We start from the raw sequence: 23550 nt of genomic DNA, 5'->3' as shown, positions 1-23550 counted from the left end.
AGTGTACTAACATTTGCATTACAGGGGTCTGAGAAGGAGAGGAGAAAGAGAAAGAGAAAGGGGCAGAGAACATATTTGAAGACATGATAGCTGAAAACATCCCTAACCTGGGAAAGGACAGAGATATCCAGGTTTAGTAAGCACAGAGAGTCCCAAACAGGGTCAAGCCAAAGGAGACCACACCAAGACACACTGTAGTTAAAATGGCAAAAATTAAAAATAAAGAGAGAATATTAAAAGCAGCAAGGGAAAAGCAACAAATAACATACAAGGGAACTTCCATAAGGCTATCAGAGCAACTGGAATGAATCCAACTGGATCACGGTGTATGATCCTTTTTAATGTAGCGTTGGATTCGGCTTGCTAATATGTGGTTGAGGATTTTTGCATCTATATTCTTCACAGATATTGGCCTGTAATTATCTCTTTTGGTAGTGTCTTTGTCTGCTTTTGGTATCAGGGTGATGGTGGCTTCATGGAATGAATTTGGGACTGTTCCCTCCTCTTCAATCTTTTGGAAGAGTTTGAGAAGTATAGGTATAAGTTCTATGTATGTTTGGTAGAATTCACTGGTGAAGCTGTCTGGTACTGGACTTTTGTTTGCAGGGAGTTTTTGTTTTGTTTTAATTACAGATTCTATTTCACTTCTGGTGATTGATCTGTTCAAATTATCTGTTTCTTCTTGACTCAAATTTGGCAGGCTGTATATTTCTAGACACTTGTTCATTACTTCTTGGTTGTCTAACATGTTGGCATAAAACTGTTCATAGTATTCTCTTATGTGTTTTGGGTTTTGTGGCTTTTTTTTGTTTTTTGTGGTATTGGTTGTTGCTTCTGTTTCATTTCTTATTTTGTTTATTTGGGCCCTTTCTCTTTTTTTTCTTGGTGAGCCTGGCTAGAAGTTTGTCGATTTTGTTTGTCTTTTCAAAATTCTAGCCCTTGGTTTTATTGATCTTTTCTATTTTTATCTCTATTTTATTTATTCCCTCTGCTCTCTCCCAAAGAACTGACTTTGGGATTTTTTTGATTCTTCCTTTTCTAATTCTTTTTCTCTTTCTGTTTATTTGAGATTTTTCTTGTTCCCTGAGGAAGGCCTGAATTGCTATGTACTTCCCTCTGAGAACTGCTTTTGCTGCATCACATAGATTTTGGACGGTTGTGTTTTCATTGTCATTTGTCTTGAGGTATTTCCTGATTTCTTCTTTGATTTCATCACTGACCCACTGGTTTTTTGGTAGCATGTTGTGCAGTCTCCATGTATTTGTTCTTTTCCCATTTTTCTTTCTGTGGTTGATTTCTAGTTTCATAACACTGTGGTTATAAAAGATGCGTGAAGTCATTTGTATCCTCTTAATTGTGTTGAGGTTTGTTTTTTGACCTAGTATGTGGCCTCTCCTAGAGGTCGTTCCTTGAACGCTTGAAAAGAATGTGTATTCTGTTTATGGGGGTGATGTAGTGTCCTGTAGATATAAACTAAGTCCATGTGGTCTACTTTGTCATTTAGGGCCTCTGTTGCTGTGTTGATTTTCTGTCTGGAAGATGTGTCCATTGATGTCAGTGAGGTGTTAAAGTCTCCTAGTATCATAGTATTCCTGTTAATTTCTCCCTTTACGTTTGTAACTATTTGTTTTACATATTTAGGTGCTCCTATATTGGCTGTATATATGCCAACTAGTGTAATATCCTCTTCTTTATTGATCCCTTTATCATTATATAATGTCCTTCTTTGTGTTTATGGACTTTGTTTTAAGTCTATTTTGTCTGATATCTGTACTGCTAAGCCCGCTTTCTTGTTGTTTCCATTTGCATGAAATAGCTTTCCATCTCCTCACTTTCAATCTGTCTGTGCCTTGTGCCCTGAAGTGAATCTCTTATAGGCAGCCTATTGTAGGTTCTTGGTTTTTTTTTTTTTATCCATTCAGCCACTCTGTCTTTTGATGGGAGCATTTAGTCCACTGATATTTAAAGTAATTATTGATAAGTATGTACTTACTGCCATTTTAAACCTTGTTTCCCAGTTGACTTTGTAGTCCTCTATATCTTTCCCTTTGGCCATTTTAATTATGCTACGTCTTGGTGTCACTCTATTTGGGTTCTTCTTGTGTGGGACCCTCTGTGCTTCCTGTACCTGGATATCGGTTTTCTTCTTTAGGTTTGGGAAGTTTTCAGCCATAATTTCTTCAAATACATTTTCTATCCCCTTTGCTCTCTCCTCTTCTTCTGGTACCCCTATTATGCATATGACTGCACACACTATGCCAATGAATATGCATATTACACATGCTTTATATTATCCTATATAAAAGATAATATAATGTTTCATATATTTCTTATATAATGTCTCATATGTTTTCTTCATTTTTAAAAATTTGTCTTTCTGTCTGTGGTTCTGATTTGGTGATTTCCATTACTCTATCTTCCAGATCACTTATTTATTCTTCTGCTTTGGTTAGTCTGCTATTTATTGCTTTTAGTTTGTTTTTTGTCTTGGCAATTGAGTTGTCTAGTTTTGATTGATTTCTCTTTAGAGTTTCTAGTTCCTTGTTGCAGAGATCTGCATTTCTATCAATAATCTTTCTTAATTTCTGTAGCCTTTCTCTTACCTCCTTTCTGAATCTGGGGACTAGTAGACTGGTGAGGTCTCTTTCATTATTTGTTCCTTCAGGGGATTTCTCTTGTTCTTTTCGTTGGGAAGAGTTCCTCTGTTTTTCATTCCACTTAACTTTCTTTCTCTCTGAATTTAGGAGAAGCATGAATCTACTGTGTTCTTGAAGGGGTGTTTTTAGGTTGGAGGATCCCTGTGTAGAAGGTATGAGTCCAATATTTTTCGTGCAAGGGCTGGTTTTGGTGTGGGTGCTTGCCATGTATTTCCTTAAAGTGTGATGGCCCTTGTTCCCTTGATAGGGGGTGTGTTTGAAGTTGTGTTGACCAGAGCCTGCACTGGTTGTTGGCTGGGGCCTCCTCTTTGCTCGATGGCTGTCACAGCCCTGTTGGGGCTGGGGTCTGCTTCTCAGCTGTTGGAGTAGGAGCCCTGAGGGTCAGGTTCAGTCAGGTTCCATTGCCCCTGAGCACATGCCCAGATGCAAAGGAGGTGACCACTGAAGCTAATGAGGTCCGTGTGGTCACCACAAACCTATGTGCCTCCCGTGCAGGCATCTATGGTCCTGCCCAGAAGCAGCCCAAGGCTGCATCCCTTTCTCCGTTGTGTTTTCATCCCAGACCTAGTGCTGGGCTGTGGTGTGGAGTAGGCTGGTGCTGGCGGCCGGGGCCCTGTGGCTGCAGGAATTGAGGTGGTTGTGCCGCTGCCTGGAACCTGGGCTTCCTCTGTGGCAGACCTCTCCCAGGACCTGTCAGCTCCAGATCTGGCTCCAAGCTATGGTGTAGTGTGAGCGGGGCCAGTGTGCTCCCACCGTGAAATGAACGGCTGCATACTCCTGCCAAGAGCCCATCCAACCGAGATGCAGTGCCCAGCTGCTGTGCCTTTCCATGGTGCCATCTGGTGCATGTGCTGGCAAAGTCCACCACGGCCAGACCTGCCCCCACTGTGTGCACACTGACAATGGGCACTGTGGCAGGACATGCCCCCACTATGTGCGGGCTCACCATGGGCTCCTTGGTTTGGCCCAGACCGTACCCCAGGCCCTCCGGGCTGTCTCAACACATCTAGATCAAGTCCTCTCCCTGGACCTGTATACCTAAGATTCAATGCTCAGCTGCTGTGTGCATCTGAGGCCCCACCACCTTGTGTGTGCTTTGGGTTGGGAAGTGCAGCAAGGCAACAGCCGCCAGTGCCAGTCTCTCTCTGCCCTGATTGTTAGCAAGCCAGCATGCATGCACTCCTTGTGAGTAGAATTTAGGCTTTTGCAGCCCCTCCAACTATCCCAGCGGCTTTTCCAGCAGGCAAGGGGGATCCCCGGGGCAAGTGTCTGCCTATGTGTATCTTTCCTCCTTTACAGATCTCTCCCAGGGGTGCCAGGACCGTCCTCATGCCTTTAAAAGTTTTTTCTGTCCTTCCTGGATACGTAGAGATATTCCTTGCAGCTTTGGTTGTGTAGGAGATCTTCTGCCAGTTTCCAGTTGGCTTTCTGTGAGAATTGCCTCACATGTAGGGTTATTTTTATTGTGTTTGTGGGGAGAGGTGAGCTCCACATACTCCTACTCCACCATCTTGATTCCCCTCCCTATTTGGGAGACTTTGAACTGCATCAAAGTGTCCCATATAAAAACAGATACACTAGACTAAATTAGAATTTCAGAATCCAGTGATAGTCAACTATTGCAAGTGCCTGTCAGATTTTAGAGAGCACAGGATATGCTATGTTTTCCCAGATTTTGTGGGAAAAAAAAGGTAGAGCATCATGTACATTTTAGATTATCATTGGACCCAAAGAGGCTACATGAAGTAGATAATTAAAAATCATCTGGTGATGTTATGGAAATGCAAAGTTCATTGATAGAACTTAGTCCTCAAAGCCTGCTTTTATTCTAACGAAAACTGGCAAAGGTCACTCATTTACATCATATGGGAACATATCCACCAGCAGTAGATGGCAGTGTGATATCGTAACAAGAAAACAAAGTGGCTGTTTACATAAAAACCCATCTCACAATGCTTTCAAAGACTATAGTTAGAATTATTTGGGGGGTGTGTGGCAAAAAAATAGTTACAATGAGTGGATAACAAGAGCCAAGCTAGGACCACTTCAATTCTCCCTGTCTAATAATTTTTAAAGCCTTGAAACACACTTATTTAATTGTTAAGTGGTTTTCACGCAGATGCGATTTTCAAACTGTACCAGAGAATCATACCATCACAAATGACATAGTTTATGAGCAAAAACCCTGTAAGGAATCCCTGCCTTCTCGCCCCTTTCCATCCTTTGGCCTCAAAAGAAGTTTTCACAGTGGATGTAATTTTCTGTTTAGAGGCTGTGGTAGTCCCCAAGAATGAGCTCATCACCTAGAGCTGTTAAAATTTACACTGTGCTGGGGGAAGGGAGCACACTGAGTACTCTGACAGGGAGCACTATCTACAATTGTTTCTCTTCTTTCCCATTGCTTGACACTGACAGTAAAGTCACTTCTAGTTAATTAACGAGCTCCTTAAAGGAACAAAGAAAAACATGTTTCGATTACCATTTCTATAAAGGCACAGCAATATCTCATAAGTTCTCTTGGATAATTTTACCAGATGAAGTCAATTTTACTTTCTGAAAGTAAATTCACATAGGATCTCTACTTGAGTTGTACATATTTGTGTTTGAACCCAAAGCATTTGAGTATTTGTGTTTAATTTAGCAGCATCACAAATGTCTGTTATTCTCCTTTCCCATTTCTCTGTGTTAAACAAAGCCACTAGCACTGACCTCCTAAACGTCCACCCCAAAACAGAAATATAAAAGAAGTAAAAGTTGTTCCCAGTAAACCTTGCCAAACAACATTCAAGAAGAATAGCTTATCAGCCTGCCTCACCTAAACAAACACAGCACCTGATACATGCAGTACCTAAACTACCTAGCTCATATAAGTTGTGTTCATACAGGTGTTTACCCATAGCCTTAGCGTCCCTTCCCCAATGTATGTTACAAAGAGCTGACGGGCACCCACTGGTGTAACTAAATATATTTTTAAATCCTAAAATAACTCCTGGTAATCATCGCAGGGAAAGAATAAATGATACGACCTTTAGTTCTGACAGGAGAATATCTGACCCTTCCCAAGTAAAGTTATAATTAGAACTCCAGGGTTTGCCTTTTGGTGAAAGAAGTTGACCTCAATCACCATTAGTGGATTTGTCCATTACATAAGCTACAGTTGGAACAGACATCAGGTCTTGATGTCGGATTCCATCCAGTGATTGTATACAGATGCTTCCTAAATCCATCTTGAGGTTTCATAATAGGCTCTATTGTAAACACGTGGCTCCGTTTTCATACCCTGCATTTACATGTGTCCGATAAATAATTTTCCAAAATTATCTAAGTAACAGCAATGTGCCCAAACAGAGTCACTCCAAAAAATCACTACTTCCTTCAACAGGCTTAGAACTACAAACACAGTCTGTTATCCTTACTAGTATATTCAAATTTAACCATGGTGCAAAATTTGGTCTGTTGTATTTTCTTCAGGTTATTTATGTAGCCATGCCACGTTGCAGGGTGCCAGCAAAATAATCCCACTGCTTGTATAGCATTAAGTTTGCCTAAGCCAGCAAACAGGCAAGATCACATCAAATCTGTTTTGGATATACAGACAGATCTTCAGTTTTCCGTACAAATCAGCAAAAGAGGTGTTTGTAAAACTGCAATAAGAAAAGAAACACCAAAACTATATTGTATATTCTCCTTTCCCTTTCTCTGTCCTTTCTAGGAAGATGCAAACAAAAATATAAATGCGGTAATATCAAATTCAGATTCTGCTCACTTTTAACTTTTGGAATTCCGTAAAGAGCCATGAAGTCTGCAATATTTCTCTTTAGAGAAAAAGAGCCATAAAGTCTGCAATATTTCTCTTTAGAATGTTTAAAAATAAAAGAAGAAAACGTTTTCAACTAACGTCTAGCATTTTATACCAACTTTTATATATAGAAATACTTCACTTATCAAGGATGTTTATATTTATACCTTAAAATGAATCCGAGGGCCTTACCTGGCTTCAGCTTGGATTAGTTCTAATTACTGGTAGTACTGGAAATTATTTAAATGGCACTTTAAAGAGGTCCTCTATGATCTCAACTTTTCAGTAACTGCGGATGGCTTTCCAGTTAGTCTGAATAAGGAAGGCTGAATTATTCTTAATTTTCTTTGGAGACTCTTGTAGGTGATCAAAACACAAAGTCTGGAGCCAGGGTGCCTGGGAGTAAACCCTGGTTTGGCACCTATAGGTTCGGTTACCTCTTAGGCAAGTGACTTAACACATCTGTGCTTCCACTTTCTCATCTTTGAAAACTGGAATAATAATCATAGTACCTCGTTTATAGAATTGCCAGTATTAAAGGGGTTGACGTTTTAAAGTGCCTGACACATAGTAATCATTATATACATTTGTTTTTCAAATGAACAGCTAAAATTCACTTATTGAGTTTGCTTTAATTTCTCTTAGACTTGCATGAAATGACGGCAACAAAGCTTACCTGTACCCACCGCTTAGGTTTTTGAAGTGGTAGCTAAAATATGGCAATGGTTATGGATTTAGGGAGGACCTAGTCCATTGCTATGTGTCAATTTATGTGTTAAATTTCACGTGTTATAAGGAAACAGAATTAGCACACGAAAGAAGCACATTAGCACATTAAAAGGGGGTTGGGGCAGGTGAAGCCAGCTTGTGTTCTGAGGAAGATCATCCGCAGGCACCACCATCAACGGGAAGCCCAGGAATGTGGGCAATCTCAGATCTCCAGGTCTCGTGAAGAGAACGGCCTCCTGAAACATGCAGCGGGGACAACCCTGCTGTCACTATACTACACTCAGGAGGCTGACCCAGCTTTTGAGCACCGTGGGCTCCTAAGGCTATGGTCACGCGGATGCGGCCATCAAGTGGCAGGCCCTGACAGTTATGTGGCAGGCCCAGACCTACTGGCCATGTCAGCACCATGGGCCCTTAAACCCTGAGCTCGTGTAGTCTCTCTGGACCTATTGCCACTATGATCACGTGGTAGATCCAGCTTTTCAAGTCGCTAGAGCATGGCAGACTCCTGAACCCTGCCCATCATGTGGATTCATCCTGTCATGTGGCCCTCACTAGCTAGTGGCATGTGGAAGCCTCAGCCCTTCAAGTCACAAAGGTGACCCGCTTCTGAGAGTCGTATGGATGCTATGGTCGGTCACATATCCCCCTTGGTCACACATCAGGCTCAGCCATCTCTATCTCATGAAGATTGCTGGCTACCAGAATCTTCAGATCCCTGAGTCAACACGGATGTGGCCGCTAACATCACATGGCAGGCAAAGCGCCTGCCGTCATGTGAACACTGCACCTACCCTTCGGCTGTTGGTTGTGTATATTCTGCGGTCATGGGACATGCTGTGGTCTCCTGAGGCTCAGTTCTCTCGGTCACAGTTCACGATTGAGAGCTCCTGAACCCTGAGGTCACCTGCATCCTTCTACTCTGTGGCCTCTGCCAGCCAAGCCCCTGGAAGTCAGGTAGGGCCCCACAGCGGCGCATTACGTTACGTTACGTTACGTTACGTTATGTAGGTCCCGCAGTCACGTGACGCCGTAAGGTCGCGACCGAGGGGGGCGCCCTTTCAGCGTGTGGAGAGCCTGCTGAACGGTGGGTAGCTCGGCTTAGCCTTCTGAGGAGTCAGACCGAGAGGTGAAGAAGACCTTTAGAATTAAGGTGCTTGTCCTGGCTGAGGGGGAACTTTGATGAGGCTCTGGCTCTGATGCCAACCTTTCCACCGACTTTCATATTCTGTCACGGTAGGTGGTAGACGGTAGGCTGTAGTCAGGTAGGAGGGGCGCCCGCCGGTACTAGAGGTTTACTCAGAATTGGCGGGACAGCGGGCGGCAGGCGTTCATGGGCTGCTCTCGGCAGCTAGGCTCGGGAAACTGGGTGGACCCCTCCCTTCCCCCTTCGTTCCCAACCCCCACATTAAAGCCCTACTCTTGCTTATCTCTCTTCCGTATTCGTATTCACTGCCTGCCATGTGATGGCGTCCTCTGCGCTCCTCAGACCACGTTTGTTATTAGGAACACCAGAGAAATCCTAGATGCCAGTTCGTATCGATGATTTCCAATCTGATGTGAATTTCTGTCTCTTAATTTGTTCTGTAGAGAGAGGCAAGGAGAGAGACTTTGTTTAATTTGATATTTTTTCAGTAAAAGTGTGGAAGTAGCCAGCACGTTAAGGTTCAGAATTTGTTTTCTGTATTTGCTTTGCCGATCAGTAGCCTTTCAAAGTGTGTGGGGGGTGGGATGCCATAATCTTTTTCTGCTTGGACTCTCTAAACGGCTTAAATTAGTCCAGCCAGACACTATTGGCTTCTGATTTTCCTCCTGACTTTCTAACCATTCCTTGTCACATTCCTTGAAAGCTCTCCCCTTTCCTTCATGTGGGAAAAAGCAGTGAATTTATTTAAGAAAACCATATTAAGTAAAATTATAGATGATACATTTCATAAAAATCACGTAGATGGTACTTAATGAGTAAAATGCAGCAAGTAAAAGATGGTGTTTACATTTGTGAGGGATTTAAATATGGTTTGAGAGATGGTTAAAGGGGTGATACATATATTTTGTATTATATAATAGCCATTTCTTTCCTCTCATTTCAGCACTTTCAGGTTTGCTCTACAAGACACTATGTCTGAGAGACAGCAGCAACAGAAATGTTTTTATCCATTGAAGAAATATGGGACATACAATAATGAAGGTAAAAAGGATTTCTATATTGTCATATTTTTAAGATAATATGCCACTTGAATCTCAAAGAATAGGGTAGTGTCTTAGCTTGTTCAGGCTGCTGTACTAGAACACCGTGGACCGGGTGGCTTACAAATGACAAGAATTTATTTTTCACGGTTCTGGAGTCTGTGAAGTCCAAAATCAAGGCACCAGTAGGTTCAGTGTCTGGTGAGAGCCTGCTTCCTGGTTCATAAAGGGCTGTCTTCACGCTGTATCCTCACATGGCAGAAAGGGCAAGGGAGCTCTCTGGGTCCTCTTTTGTAAAGGCACTAATCCCATTCATGACGGCACCTCCCTCGTGACCTAATCACCTACCAAAGACTTTACCTGCAAATACTGTCACCTTGGAGACTAGGTTGGTACATAAACATTCAGTCTGTAGCAGGTAGTTTCCTCAAACTATATGGGAATGGAACATTTTTCCACAGACCACTGTGGAAAGTACTAGTGTTCCTCAGGAAACCTTTTGGGAAAGCCTGTTCAAAGTAAATCTCTTCTGCCGCATTAATACCTTGTACCTTTGTTTACTAAGAAGAATGTATGCTTACTAATAATTATAATCTGTTCTTCTCATTAAGAAACCACTTATTGCTAACTCATGCTATCTTATGTCATTAGTCATTCTCTCTTTTGCTTAATCTTTCCAGTTTTTCATTCTTTACATATAACCTCAATTTATGTTTCTGATATCATGACGGCAAGCAATAAGTGCATATGTGCTAGTCATTAGGGAGTCTTAAAAATAAAATAAAATGCCCCACTCTTGAAGAAATGATACAACTTACCCGTAAGGATGAGTGGATGAAATAGCTCTCATTTTATACCAATTTTCCACACTTTTTCAAAACTAGTTTGTTATTACTATTTAATCATTATAGCTGCCATTTTTTGAGTTCCTGTTTTATGTCAAGCACTGTGGCAACCTTGTCATACCAGTTTTCTCATTTAATCCTCAGAAAAATCCTGAGAGGATGTTAGTTTAATTTACAGATAAGATACAAGAATCAAGATAGGCTAGATTATGCTGTGGTAATAGACAGTCCCCGTATCTCAGGGGCTTATTCCTCACTTGGACTACATGTCCATGGCAGGTGCATGCCCCTCACAGGATGGTAGACTTTGGGGGTCTGAGCCATTCTTACTGGAATGACTTGGAGGCCCAAACTGACAGAGCAGCCGTCATCTAGAAAGTTGTCAGTCTCTGTGCCTGAGGGGAAGAGGACCCTGCAAGGTCTCAATCCAACAAGCATATGTTCTGGCCCAGAAATAGCACATGTCACTCACAGCCCATTAGCCAGAACCAGTCACATACACAGCCCTGTCCAAACAAAGGAGGTCAAGAAGTACAGCTCTTCCAGGTCGCCGGAACAGGGACAAATGGAAACACATGGCAAACAGCACTACCGCACGATGGAATTGAGGCTCAGAGAGGTAAACTACTCGCCTAAAATCACATACGTAGTAAGTGACAGAGCTTCACTGGATTATTCTATCAAATACTTGACAAGTCGATGTCTGAGATTGCTTGTGTCTGAATCACCTTGATGAGGGAGGTCTCTAGCCCTGTTCAGGCACCCGACGTAGTTGGTCAGCCGGGGGACTGCGGTAGCTGCTATATAGCTCCCTTTTACGCTTTCCCCTCGGCAACGTTATTTCGGAAGGAAAGTGGGTTCTTGCAAATGACTCTGACTCTTCCTATACACCGTACGTAGACCACATGCCCTTACTGCTCCCTTTAAAATGTGAATTTTTCCCTTTCATTGCTGGATTTTCCTGAAAACGAGTTGGTTGCCCGGCATTCTCCAAAGGTCACCAATAAGGTTCCTCTTTGTTGTTGTTATTGTTGATGAGTGTCATTATGAACTCCTGGCTTTTGAACATGTTGGTGGGCTTCAAACCACTGTTATGTGGTGTTGAGAAGAGCAGTGAAATGATTTGACTTGCTCTCTGCTGCTGGGTTGAAAAGAGACAGGTAAGGGAGCCAGGATGAAAGCAGAGGGGCCAGCTGGACAGCAGTACAGTCCAGGAGGTAGCTGTTGGTATCTTGGCCAGGGTGGTGGTAATGAAGGTGGTGAGAAGTGGCTGGCTTCTGGACATACTTTGAGAGAGGGGCCGAGAGACTCTCCTGACCAGTTGGATGTGGAGTGTGGGAGAAAGAGAGCACGCCAGGCCCCCTCCGAGGTTTGGGGACTGAGCAAGTGGCATTTGTGGGTCAAATGCCCTACCTGTGTTTCCTTTCACTTCCAGTGCCACACAGGGCACGTCCCAAGGTTGTGAGTAGCAGGACTGCCCTGACAGCGGGCCACACAGGGAAAGCAAGGGCTCCCCAGAGGAGTTCATCTGAGGCCTGGTTGTAATCACTCCACCGTGGAGTGATCAGCAGTGGGCGGATCTTTACTCATAAGTGTGCCCTGAGACAACATGGAATAGTTAATGTACAAAAGGCACAGCACACAAACCTAGAGGACTTTAAGTATTACAACCCAAAGGAAGCTGGTTTCTAACAGTGTAATTACCATAATCCTCCCTCCCCACAAGCCACTAGTATGATTATCTGCTGGTTCACTGTTTCAGTGGAATGCGTTAAAAATAAAATATCCTTAGTGAATTCACCCATGGGAGAGAGAATTGACACGATCTTATTTCTGCAGGTGCCGAAAAACTTCCAAATCTTTTCCCATGGTGAATTAGATATGTTGGAGGGGAGAACTTGTGGGTGGAGGGGTGAACAGCAACACAACTCCTAGGAGTGAAGACAAGGTGAGATATAACCAGGACACTTTCTAAGCGTGGCTGTAGCTTCAGTATCCAGTACAGTAGATGTCAGAGTAAAGAAAATGAGCAAGAGCCAAAGAGAGGCCTTACAGAATGATGAAAGGATCAGGACACCAGGGAGACATAAAGTTCCTAAATGTGTACGCACCAAACAACAGAGCCTCAAAGTACACGAAGGAAAAACGGGTGGAGCTGAAAGGAGAAAGAGCCAGATCTATATTTATAGTGGGGGCCTTCCACACCCACCTCCCTCTTAGCAAGTGACAGAATTACTAGAGAGGAAATCAGCAAGGATATAGGAGACTTGAATAACACAGTAAACTAAAGAGACCTGCATGACATAAAGAGAACAGTCCGCCCACCAACAGCAGAGTACAGGTTTTTCCCCGAGGGTCTCTGTAACATTCACCAAGTTAGACCATCTCCTCGACCATCAGACAAGCATCAGTAAATTCAGAAAGAATTGAGGGACTCCTCTGGTGGTGTGCTGGTTAAGAATCTGCCTGCCAGTGCAGGGGACAGAGGTTCGAGTCCCGGTCAGGAAGATCCCACATGCCGCGGAGCAGCTAAGCCCGTGCGCTTCAACTACTGAACCTGCGCTCTAGAGCCCTCGAGCCACAACTACTGAGCCCGCGTGCCACAACTACTGAAGCCCGCGTGCCTAGAGCCCAAGCTCCGCAACAAGAGAAGCCGCCACAACGGGAAGCCCGTGCGCCACAACGAAGAGTAGCCCCCGCTTGCCGCAAGTAGAGAAAGCCCGTGTGCAGCAACGAAGACCCAACGCAGCCATAAATAAAGAAATAAAGTTATTTAAAAACAAAAAAAACAACACTTGAAATCTCCCAGAGTGTGTTCCCTGGCCATGATGGAATCAAATTAGCCACCAGTAATAGAAAGGAAAAAGAAGAATCCCTAAACACTGGGAAATGGTGGTTGACACATCATTCCAGGTTATCATTCACACCCTTGTTATAAAAGGGCTGAAGTTAGGAAGAGTTGCCTGCTGAGCTGAAAGGCATTTCAGGCTGGCCCAATAGAGAGCTCACTCTGGCTTTTTCCAACAGAGTATTGTTCAGGGCAAGGCTGGAGGGAGGGAGACAGTTCAGGAGGCCGTTACATCAGTGCCACCTGACATTAAAGCTCCAAGTGCACTGGCAAAGGAAGTCCAGCTAGCTTGCTGGTTGTTAGTGGAATCGGTTTGGTGGCTCATTGGATTTGGGAAGCACGAGACAGGTATTGGTGTGGTTGCTGGAAAGTCCTGAGAGAAGGCAAGATTCGGGTGCCTTCCTGGTGTATATGACTGGTGTCCAGTCTAACCCATGGATGCATACACCTCGGTTCTTTATCAGTCCTGCTCCACTGTTTTAAAAGTTTCAGTGCAGTTGTCCTCTCCTCCCTCCTCTTCTCCTCCCTCTTTGTCCTCCTTGTCGTCCTCTTCCTCATCCTGCTCCTCCTCGATTCTTCCCCTGATAGTGCCATCTGTCGGATAAGGCTGTCCTCTCTGGACAGGCAGAAGAGTGTCCTTTCCGAGGCTTGTGGGACTGGTCCCTTAGGCCAGGTTGGCACTTTGCCTGCCCTACCATGCTGTTAGCCTAACACATGGTACGTGGTATGTGGACCACAGATGTGTCTGCAAACTTGTATTTTTGTTCCTCTTTTCAGAATACGGTGATGGTGGTAGACCACCCCAAGGAAGAAAGAAAGGTTGGAGTTATTTCCCAGGTAATTCTGCCGAGAGGTGCCCTCATTATGAACATGATAGATGTGAGCCTCAGCCCTCACACCTCCAGGAGGATGATGGAAACGTGGTGAAGAGGGATGTCCAGGAGGACCCCGAAGTAAGACAGTAAGTGGCCAGGCAGCAGGGTTTGTGCACAGCAGCCCCTGGGACTATGCACCTCTCTCACGCTCCGTGGACTTGTTTTTCTTCTCTCACTACAAAACTGAAGCATGCTAGAAGTGAAATAATGGTTGAGCAATCCTAATTGTAGTGCTGGTGTCAAAGAGACGAGGGTGTACAGAAGACTTTCTTAGCACTTATGGCCACTCACCGTCCTTCTCTCCACATGCCCCCTGCAGCTCTAACTGTACCATCCGAGGCAACAAGAGAGGAGTGAGATGGCACAGTGAAGGCCACATGCATACTACTGTGTGGAGAAACAGAAAACCTCTGGAGAGAGAAATGGGGGAGAACACACAAGATGGAACCCCAGGGAGCTGGTTCAGGGTCACAGTGAGTATCCTGAAAAATGTATGGAATGTGCAGGAGAGAAAAGGCAGGGGGAGTTGTGTTGGTCTCATGTAGAGATGCTGGTTTCTTTCACTGGGGACAGTTTGTAATCTGTCCTTTTTATTACCAGGAGTTAACAGTCTTGTTCATCTAAGGGCAGGTTCAGAGAAGCAATGTAAAGGGAACAGGCTGACCGTGAGGAGAACAGAGGAGCCTGTCTCAAAGCAAAGGTGGAAACTACTGCAAAGGATATGGAGCAACTCCACATTGGAGGTCTCAGTTTGGCAAGCTGAGTGTGGGAGACAGAGGGTCGAGCCTCTGGAGACCTTGTCTGAGGGACAAGCAGTGTGTGCGCTGGGTAGGATCTCCTGGAAATTTATAAAAGGAAGATCATCTCTGACACCTTGATTATGTGGAAGAGAGTTTGACTGGAGAGAAAGAGTATTTAGGAAATCCATATTACGCACACCCATAAGAAATCATGCCAGTGGTCCCTCCTTTACAAGCCCTTTCAAGCTCAGTAGAAGGCCGGAAAAGAACAAGAAAAGTTTCGTCCTCCAGCCTAAATTCCCTGTTGTCTGTCCTCTCTCCCATGCCTTCTTTTCATCTTTAGATTCCTTGTGGGATAAAGTATGACAAGACATGGCTAATGAAGTCAATCCAGAGCCATTGCAGTGTCCCCTTCACTCCAGTGGACGTAAGAGAGGATGCCGAAGCCAGACGCGTGGGCACAGGGAAGGGGGAGAGAGAGAGACCTGGTTCTGCAGGGTCTGTTGGCTTCTGATTCTATTGCTGTTGCATTCAATCCCTGTAGTTCCACTTTATGCAAAATGGGGCTCAGTTCTTTGTCCAGGAAGCTAGCACTGCCTCTGCATTGATGGATGTCAGCTACAAGATTCGTGACGAGGAGAGCCGAAAGGTGTGTGTCGAGGGCGTTACGTGTACCTCATCCTGAGGAAGGAGTACAGGCCAGGGGCTGGTTGTCTTCTTTGGAACTAGAGTTCCTGGTGCTTACCCCACCTCTTCTTCCTGCAGATACCTGTCTTTGTCAGCCCCTCCGCTGTTCCCTACTCTGTGCGGGATAAGTTGAAGCCAGAAGAAATGGAGCAGCTAAAGGTAATGGAGACTCACGGCAAGTAGTGTGCCAGCGCTCCGACCCAACTCTCCTTCCTCCAGACCCCCGTCCCCCTCGCCCCCGATTTCCCTGCCACCACCACAGCCTCAGAGCGACTCTCTCCATCTCTCTCTCCGCAGCTGACCTTGAGCAAACGATTTGATGTCTCCCAGCAAGCTCTTGATCTCCAGAGGCTCCGCCTTGACCCAGGTACCGCTGACAGCAGTAATTCTAGGGCGGGTGAGGGCAGAGGGTTCTTCCTGGAGGGAGACTTAGGGATGGTAACGCGGGGAGGGGCTGGTGCTGGCCCCACACCCCACTCAGCTATCCTATTCCCTCCCCTCTCCTTCCTGAAGACTTGGTGGGCTATGATATTGATATATTTCTGAATCGAAGAAGCTGCATGGCTGCCACCCTGCAGGTCATCGAAAAGTATTTCCCTGAGGTGAGGCTGTAGGCCCAGTGCTGGTATTAGGGTAGGGGGTGGAAGAGATGGGGTGGAGGGCAGATTTGTCTCCAAGGTCCTAGATAGTAACCTTCACTCTATCTCTTCTTGCCCCAAAGCTGTTGTCCTTGAACTTGAGCAGCAACAAACTGTACCAGCTGGATGGCCTGTCTGACATTATACAGATGGCCCCCACGGTCAAGATCCTGAACCTCTCCAAAAATGAGGTGAGAAGAGGGAGCCAGGTCAAAGTTGGGTTGAGAGTAGGGGGGGGCATGTTAGTGGCCATCAGAGTGATGACAGGAGGCAGGTGAAGGTACCTGTGTGGGAGGGAGGGGTCTGGGGGTACAGGGATCTGGATGGCCCTCTTTCCCTGGGATTCCTTTTCCCACTTCTGCCCCATATTTCTCAGCTGACGTCTGTGTGGGAGTTGAGCAAGATGCAAGGGCTGAAGCTTGAAGAGCTGTGGCTGCAAGGGAACCCATTGTGTGACACCTTCCCGGACCAGTCCACCTATGTAAGGTCAGTGTGAACACCCTGTCACCCTTCTTGGTGACCTTCACCCATGGGAGCCTAGACTATCTGTGACAGTGCCTCTTTGCCAAAGGTGGCAGCCCTGGTCTTCTGGGAGGATCACAGGCCCCACCTTCTGCTCTCTCTGTGCCTATCACCGGTGAGGAGTTTCCTTCCCCTGACCTGCTCACCTCTGCAGGCGCTCTGGGGTCTGTTTCCAGCTCTCTGCGCCCAGCTATATTCCAGCAAGACCTCCCAAGAGTGTGCCCCAGGAAGCAGGGCTTCTCCTCCTCACCAGGACCAGGAGCGACCAGCCTTGATCCAGATGCTGGCGCCCTGGACTGAGAAGGGTACTCCAGTCCAGGGCCTCTTGCTGAGAGAAGCCTTCCTTCTTCGTGCTGAGATGGGGTTTGCCTCCCCCGTTCTGAGAGGGGCCCTCTTCCCCTTCCTCCAAAAGGATCCCCCCTCCTCTCCCAGGTTGACTTGGGGGCTTTCCTGTGCCATGCTGAGGGCTGAGGCCATGGGTGGCTGCTGTCATGACATCCATTCTGCTGGCCCAGTGCCAGGAGCTGGACCCTCCTTGGGAAAAAGCAGGGCTCCCTGAGTCAAGGGGCCAGACGTGGGCCCCCGCCAGTGATCAGAGGGCTTCCTGAGGCAGGAGTGGAAGGCAGAGGGCAGAGGTGGTAGAGGAGACAGAAGGACAGGCCTCTGAGGGACACTTCCCATCCCTCCCTGCACACGTCACATCATCCCGCCTGGTCCTTCACAGGAGCCCTGGGCAGCCTGAGACAGGTATGATTCCTCAGATAAAGAACCAACTCAGAGAGGTGCAGGGGTCATCAGGAGAGAAGACGGTGATCATCAGAGGGGGCCACGGATCCTCAGCCCCATACTGAGCTGGGACCTGACCCTCTCCTCTTTCTGAGGAAGATCTGCCCCCATGGCTGCTCGGTTTCCCATGCCCAAGTCTGGCTGAGCTCACACAGGTGACAAAGTTTCAGCTAGCATCCAGTGGGCCCCCAGCCCAACATGTGCATATTTTCCATTCCTACCTGGTGTTTTTGGGCAATTCTGGGGCAGGTGAAGAGCCGCAACAGGTGTGCCGTTTCCCCTTTCTTCTCTCTTCTTCCCTGACCCCGACCATGGGAGAGCTTCTTTCCCTTCCCTTTGTTGTCTCTCTCTCCCCTGTCTCTGTGCCCCTATGTCTCTCTCATCTCTCCCTTCCTACCTTCACTCCCTTTCTGTCTTCATCCCCTCCATCTCCCTCCCTGAGCCCCACCTCACTCACCTCACGGGCCCAGCATCCTGGGCCATCCCTGGGGGGTGTCCGGGTCTTGCCAGAGTGCTGGACCCCCAGTGAGGTAGCAGAGCCCCGGGCTCCCACTCCATCCCCTCTTCTCCCCACAGCCTTCAGTGGGGCCCTGGAGAAAGGGAGGGAGGAGAAGGAAGCCCTGCAGCATGGGTTTGAAATGCTGGTCCCTGTGGCACTGGAGAAGGGAGTCCGAGTAGTCTGGGTGGGAGCTACCCAGGCAAAGGAGAGGAAGGGAGGGAGGGAAGGAATATTAAAGTGAAGGTACTGAGAGAGATGAGGAGACAGTGCCTTTCAGACAGTAAGATGACAGATGCTCAGTGCTCAACAGGCAAGTGGACCGAAAACCCCTAAAATCAGGAGCAGAGGTGGGCAAAGGGTGCTGCTGGATTGGCCAGAACACACTGATCTCTGTTTATGGTATTACTGTTTTAACTCAAAGGAAGCATTGCAACCTTGAACTATCAACCACCTGTTCTCTATTTTTGGTTTTGGACAGGGCCATCAGAGAATGTTTCCCGAAGTTGTTACGCCTGGTAAGTGCCTACGAAAATCATTTTCCCTTACAAATGTCAGTGGCCTCTGCACCTGCCCTCAAGCCCTTTGGGTCTTGCCTAGATCACATATTAGCATCAGAACCTTAAGCATTTTGGGGGACATGGACTTCTGAAAATGACATGGATATACTTGCTGGAAAAATACCCATAAGTACACACACGCACACACACAAGTTGAATATAACACTAGAGACTTCCAGGACCTCATGATGAAGACATCCACTGTAAGCTTTCCCATGGAATTTCCAGGGCCCTTTCACACCTGACCTCTGACCCTCACCCTCCTGGGCCCATCCTTTTCCCGGATCATCCAGCGCCACTCCCCTGGTCTCCACTCCTGACTTTCTCTTCCCTTCTCCAGGATGGCCAGGAGTTACCGTCACCAGTGACCGTTGACGTTGACACTCCCTACATAGTAAAGCTCTGCAAGGTGAGGAAAAGGATCAAACAACATTTGGGGTGTTGCAGGGAGGCTTTATCTACTGCATAGTCTCAAGTGCCGTTTGGTTCCAGGGAAGCTACTTTGTATCTGATGAGCTGAAGAGTCTAGTCCTGCAATTCCTGCAGCAGTAAGTATCTCTGGGAAGCTGAGCAAGGGGGGGGAGGGCTAGGACAGGTGAGGCCACCTAAGCACAGGTCTGCTCAGGGGAGTTTTCAAGTCCATTTGAGGTCCAGACCACAGAGATAGACTGTCTTCATTGCTCCTCCTTAGGTACTACTTGATCCATGACTATGGAGACAGACAGGTTCTCGCGGGTGCTTATCACGAGGAGGCCTGCTTCTCCCTGACGATTCCCTTCCACCCCGAGGACCCAGCCCCGTGAGTATCACAGCACAGGCTGTGCTCCCGGGCCGTGTGGCTCCCCAGCAGACACAGGCCAGCTCCTGCAAACACCCACCGCCCACTGTTGCTCTTTGTCTCCTAGAAGCAGCTTGTGCGAGTATTTCAAGGACAGCAGGAATATGAAGAAGCTCAAGGACCCCCGTGAGTGTGCGATGGGAAGACTGGGTGGGAAAGGGCGGTGAAGGGGTCAATCATAGGGCCCAGGGCGTGGCAGCCCCTGACCTTCGCTCGCTTCCCCTCCCCTCACAGACCTGCGGGTCCAGCTGCTGAAGCACACAAAATGTGTCATTGTGCACACCCTCTGTGTGTTGCCCAAGACTCAGCATGCCTTCAGCTCCTTCGTGGTGGACACGTGGTCCCAGACGGTGAGCGCCTGCTTCCTCCCTCGGGCGGGCCCAGGAAGCCGCAGGTGGGTGGGAGGTGGAGGTGGTGACTGGGCGCCTGGGCTCTTCCCTTTCAGAAATCATTGCTCTGCTTCTCCGTCAGTGGGGTGTTCAAGGCAGGTGAGTGTGTGTAGACCCCCAGCGCAGATGCCCCACTGCTGCTTCCCCCTGGCCAGGCTCACTCCCAGAACCACCTAGCTTCCCTGACCCCTTCCCTTCCCTTCCCCTTCTCTTCCCTTCCCTTCCCCTCCCCCTCCTGTCCCTTCCCTTCCCTTCCCTGCATTCCACCCCTCCCCTCCCCACCTGCCCTCCCCCACCTCCCCTCCCCTCCTCTCCCCTCCCCTTCCCCACTGTGTTCTCCTGCCCTCAGGCTTCCCACAGACAATCCAGGTCTGAGCTGTGTCCATGCCTGTCTGCCCTGCACACCCTGGGCGTTGGGGACACAGGCTGTGGCGTTTGGTGGCTCTCAACCCAGATACTTACTCTGAGAACTTGGGCCGTTACCTAAGGTCTCAGTTTCCTCATTTGCAAAATGGGGTAGTAGTATCCACCTCTTGGGCGCCTGTGAAAAATGCATCCCGTGAACTTGTGTAGTGGTCGTCAGGGGCCCTGTCACTGGGCGTAGACTGCTCCTATAGTTGCCCTCCCCATTCCTGACACCCTGGCCCCCATGAACAACTGCCCTCTCAGCATGAGTGTCCAGTCACACCCTGACTGGGGACCGCCATGTGAGCATGTACAGCACGTGTGGCTCTAAGGAGTACTGTTGTTTGTTTGCTGTTGAAGTGGAAGGAAGTTCTAAGGGCTGTGTGCGTGCCTTCACCCGGACCTTCATCGCTACCCCTGCCCGCTGCGCCAGGTGAGAGCCCTGTTGTGGGTGGGAATGCCTATCCCCGCCTGGACTCAGGGGCGTGGGAATGTGGTGGTGCAGACCTTAGGTTTACTCAGTATTGTGGAAAGCCAGCAGGGAGATCCCAGGAGCAGTGTAGCCTAGTGTTTAGGAAGAGCGTGGGCTCTGGAATCGGCCTATGGGTTCTTTCCTTGACCCAACACTCACTCGCTGTGTGACCTTGGTCAATTCACATGACCTCTGTGTGACTCAGTGTCATCTTCCGAGAATGGGGATCAGACTGTCCACTCCTTGCACTGTGGTAAAGGGTAAATGCGAAATTGCCCCTGGGTTGGGAATGAACCTATAAATCAAGTGAAGGTGGTAGACAGTCCCTCCAAAGGTGGGCTCTGCGGGGAGGGGCAGAGGTACCAGTCAAGGAACCTGGGAGACAGAAACGGGAGGCGCGTGGAAGGAATCTGGTTGCTGAGTGCCAGTGGGAGCAGAGTCAGTATTGGGGGTGTGGGTGTGCATCCATCAGTTGTCTGAGGGCCCATTTTTCCTTCAGTCTGTGCATCGTGAATGACGAGCTGTTTGTGAGGGATGCCGACCCCAGTGAGACCCGGAGTGTGTTCTCCATCCCACTGCCTACACCCACCTCCAGCTCCATGCACCCCCTCTCCCAGCAGCAGCAGGACATCATGCAGGCATCCTCCACCCCATCTGAGATGAACCGCTAGTGGTCTCAGAAGTGAGTGCTGGGGTTGCATGGGGATAGGAGGGAGCTGGGAGGAGTAGAGGAGTGATTAATGGGAACTTGAAGGTAATTTGTTTTCCTTGTTTATTTCAGTCATTTTTAATCTGACCATTTCATTCGTGGTACATATAAAGCTACCTAGTTATTTTGAGCAGCCTTGTATTATTTTTATTAATTTCATGGATGCTGCTTCTGTATTAACAGACAGTTGGGTGTTCAGGAGTGTGCATGAGGTTCATTCCACTGTATATATCACAGTGTATGTGGAGGGGAAAAAAATCATTACCCCAAAACATACCTCCCAGAGGTAACCGTTGAATGTTTTCACCTTCATCATATCTTCCTGTAAGTTTGCTTACGTAGGTGTTTACATATTTATTATGCACGTTTATATATTTCTATATTTATCTACAGAAAATGAGATCTCATCATGAGAGAGAGAGAGAGAGAAGGAAATAGAGAGACTGAGACAATGAGAAAGAGAGGCTTGTGGCTGAATGGGGAAGAGGGGTCCAAGGAGGGATTATTTAATCTTCAGTGCCTTGAAACTTGAGCAAGTTAACAGCTAATGTGAAGGAGCCATCTCAGCTCATTTTTAACTCTTAAATTTGCCCATATATTAATTTTCCTTCTTATCTTATTTCTACTACAGAGCTAATGAGACACCTCAAATGGAATAGTATAAATTTTAAGCCGAATATATATTTAGTTATTAGTGAATGAAAGAAGGGACAATTGTATTTCAATGAAATGGTAGTACTTTTTAGGTTTTTGTCTCACAGGGAGGCAGCAGATGGCTGAAACTGTGGTGTGACGTGGCTGGATGATGCATGATCTGAGGACCCCTGCACTGTTGAATGGGAGACAGGTCTAGAATTTTCCTATAAACGTATTAACAGGCGGAGCAGTCCAGGAGCAGCAGTTAGGCAAACACTACGGCTTGCTGCCCTGGTGCCATCGCTCACTGAGCTCGCTAGGTGAATCAAAGGCAAGCCTGTCTTCCCAGCATGGGGAACTGGGTTAGGGTCTGCTCAGAGGCACGATGTTGAGCAGCTCTTAGGAGCTTCTGAGTCTCCCACGAAACTAGAGATCCTTCTGTCGTTAAAACTTTGAACTCAAGGCATACCAGAGAGAGATTTGCTTCCTTCATAAAGATATCTATATTCTCATTAGGAGAAACAATGAGAAACACCTTTCCACAGTGCCTGCCTTAGCCCCAGGTTTTCTCATTCACCCGTCAGGACAGCTCTGTGTTAAAGATTAGTCCCATTTCACAGATGACAAACTCCTCCTCATATAGCTTCTATCACCTATCCAGGTAAGTGGGAGTTTGGGAATAAGGTTCCATCCCTCGCCCTCTCTAGAGGACAGTGGAGCAGCCTCCCTTTTAGACAGTGGGCTTCCAGGCCTGGAGAAATGGTCCTTTTGTTCTCCCCGGATATAACAGGCCCAAGGGGTACTCCCTCAAAACCCCTATTGATGAATATGATAGTGCACATACATGTGCACATGCATTCATTAACTTGGAAAAGCATTCATTGTGCTCAGTTTCACGGGGGAGGTAAAGTAGAACCAAATGGAATTGACAGCATATCTCTGTGTGTGTGTGTGTTTGTGTGTGTGTATCGACGGGCTGTGTATAGGAAATGTATAAAGTCATTAGTGATAAAAGTACAATATGTCAGGTAAAAACGTGGAGATGACATACCTCTGAGAGGCAGGCACTTCCTTCTTTACCTCAGAGTCCCCCTTCCTTAGTGTGCAGGACAACTTTTTTTTTTTAACATCTTTATTGGAGTATAATTGCTTTACAACGTTGTGTTAGTTTCTGCTGTGTAAGAAAGTGAATCCAGTATGTGTATATATATATATATATATTTATATATGTATATATACATATATATATATTTATATATACATATATATATATATATATATATATATCCCTATATCGCCTCCCTCTTGCGTCTCCCTCCCTCCCTCCCTAACCCACCCCTCTAGGTGGTCACCAAGCACCGAGCTGATCTCCCTGTGCTATGCGGCTGCTTCCCACTAGCTGTCTGTTTTACATTTGGTAGTGTATATAAGTCCATGCCACTCTCGCACTTCGTCCCAGCTTACCCTTCCCTTCCCCATGTCCTCAAGTCCATTCTCTACGTCTGTGTCTTTATTCCTGTCCTGCCCCTAGTTTCTTCAGAACCGTTTTTGGTTTTTAGATTCCATATACATGTGTTAGCATACGGTATTTGTTTTTCTCTTTCTGACTTACTTCACTCTGTATGAGAGACTCTAGGTCCATCCACCTCACTACAACTAACTCAGTTTCATTTCTTTTTATGGCTGAGTAAATATTCCATTGTATATATGTGCCACATCTTCTTTATCCATT

The 23550-nt window shown here is 46.8% G+C and overlaps 1 protein-coding gene and 1 pseudogene across 2 annotated transcripts in view; one reads left to right on the top strand and one right to left on the bottom strand.

Annotated features, from left to right (window-relative positions):
- The window catches only part of LOC111170887 (nuclear RNA export factor 3), a 283690-nt gene that overhangs the window by 142146 nt on the left and 117994 nt on the right, over positions 1-23550 (bottom strand). The gene's annotated exons all lie outside the window — the stretch shown is intronic.
- Positions 9170-21709, top strand: LOC111171103 (nuclear RNA export factor 2-like; annotated as a pseudogene). The gene is made up of 19 exons (XR_016391313.1): positions 9170-9373; positions 13843-14026; positions 14260-14413; positions 15024-15107; positions 15225-15329; positions 15446-15526; positions 15665-15734; positions 15881-15969; positions 16089-16196; positions 16382-16491; positions 18291-18327; positions 18710-18778; positions 18862-18917; positions 19061-19168; positions 19275-19333; positions 19442-19557; positions 19653-19695; positions 20362-20434; positions 20973-21709. The product of XR_016391313.1 is annotated as a nuclear RNA export factor 2-like (transcript).

Source organism: Delphinapterus leucas, chromosome X, assembly GCF_059928025.1.
Source record: "Delphinapterus leucas isolate spDelLeu-1000000601 "Yukka" chromosome X, BTC_Dleu_Yukka2, whole genome shotgun sequence".
Taxonomy (NCBI): domain Eukaryota; kingdom Metazoa; phylum Chordata; class Mammalia; order Artiodactyla; family Monodontidae; genus Delphinapterus; species Delphinapterus leucas.
This window is presented reverse-complemented; position numbering and strand designations above follow the sequence as displayed.